Source organism: Salvelinus namaycush, unplaced genomic scaffold (genome assembly GCF_016432855.1).
Source record: "Salvelinus namaycush isolate Seneca unplaced genomic scaffold, SaNama_1.0 Scaffold3081, whole genome shotgun sequence".
NCBI classification, from domain to species: Eukaryota; Metazoa; Chordata; class Actinopteri; order Salmoniformes; family Salmonidae; genus Salvelinus; species Salvelinus namaycush.
Window position 1 is genome coordinate 4259 of NW_024059988.1, and position 1974 is coordinate 6232.

At 38.8% G+C, this 1974-nt stretch overlaps 1 pseudogene; it reads right to left on the minus strand.

The window, feature by feature from the left end:
- Positions 1-696: 696 nt before the first annotated feature.
- LOC120039912 lies at positions 697-861 on the minus strand (annotated as a pseudogene).
- Positions 862-1974: the final 1113 nt, after the last annotated feature.

Consider the following 1974-nt stretch of genomic DNA (forward strand, 5'->3'; position numbering starts at 1 on the left):
AGAGAATAGAACGGCACATATTACTGTCTGGAATTACTGTCTGGAATGTTAATTAAGACTATATGTTAGAGTGCATTAGGTTTGTGTGGGTGTTGTCTGTGATTGACGTCTGTTTAGATCATATGATGTAATGTCGGGTAGAACCTGACCCAGGAGTCATGACTTATATCAGATCTGTGATTAGGGACTGATTCCTATAGAATGGTATTTGTACTTACAATATTATTTTACATATTAACATATGTAACATATAATATTATTAGATTATATTTGTAATCTCATTGAAGATCTTTTGCACATATGCACATAATTCTATCCACTGATGCTGCAGACACAGTTTCCAGGTGATGATGGAAAATGTCTGCTGTTCAGAGACATATGTCATCACATACACATTCAATCACATTGTGGCCAGTTGAGCTTATGGTAAGAACTCAGTCCTGCCAGTGATCAACTGACAAGTTCTAATAACAAGTGGATAAACTACTTACTCTAACAGATGTCTGGTGAAAAGTTCGACAGTAATCGGTGTAGAGAAATTTGGCGTACTTTTTTTAAACAGTCTTTTCACTTACGGGATACAATAGATCACTCCCAGAATACTTTGCAAGGGTGAAATCTGCATAAACATTGTTGATTGGTTGTTTTTTAAATGTTTATTAAAACGAAGCAACACATGATTCTATTGACAACGGCAGGGGGTGAACCGTTCCTGGAGGTACTAGAATACCAGGTCGATGCGTGGAGTGGACGGAGCAAGCCCCTATTCCATCTCCCTGTTCCAAAAATCTATTTAATATATGGTCCCCAGTATCAGATATTAAACTGATGAGAACAGATTTTTTCTTTTGGAAAAGTTTTATTACATTTCCTTTAAAAACAGCTGGTTTAGTTGAAAAACTGGTTTAGTTGAAAAGACCGAAGCCCATGTCGTCATCGGAACCCTCCTCGGATTCTTCCTTCTTCTCCTCCTTGACTAATACAGGAAAACAAGGTATGGCATCAGTACATTATTTACATTATTTATGTTATTTATTCCTGATTATTATTTGACCATGCTGGTCATTTATGAACATTTGAACATCTTGGCCATGTTCTGTTATAATCTCCACCCGGCACAGCCAGAAGAGGACTGGCCACCCCTCATAGCCTGGTTCCTCTCTAGGTTTCTTCCTAGGTTTTGGCCTTTCTAGGGAGTTTTTCCTAGCCGCCGTGCTTCTACACCTGCATTGCTTGCTGTTTGGGGTTTTAGGCTGGGTTTCTGTACAGTACTTTGAGATATCAGCTGATGTAAGAAGGGCTATATAAAATAAACTTGATTTGATTTGATTTACATGTATAGTGAAATAAATATCCTTACAGCTGTCAAATTAGAACAATAATCACAAATGACTAAACAGACACTTTTACCAAAACGTCTGATTCATTGACGCGTTCAAAACCAGGAACTCTGACTTATGAGCGTTCAAGACAACTGGTATCTCAAAACAAGTTCTGACCCGAGGGAAATCAGTTTCAACGGCCAGCCAACTCGGAATTCCTATCCAGAAATTCTGGCATTTTTCTAGAGCTACGACTTTTTGACCTAGTCTTTTTATCTCTGCGTCTTAAAAGCACCAATTAGGCCAATAAATTAGGTGAAAACTGATCCATTAGTGACAAACTGGCTCAATAAGAGCTATGGATAAACACCAGACACTGAGTTTGAAGCTCAAAGACAGTACAGTATTGTTTACAAACTAACATGATGCAACCCTGGCCCTGATTCAGAGCGGCAGTGGAAACCATGCTACTAGGGGTGCGCCTAGTATTCGGACAAAACTAGCATCGTAACAGATATGGGCAATTTTCTGGATACGATTATGATCAGAGCAACAAAAGAAATTGATCCGTGATCGTTAAGTTATTTCCGGGTGCCAAAAAGCATCTCATGTCAGTCAGTTTCTAAACCAGACTGTACTGTGAGTCAGTACT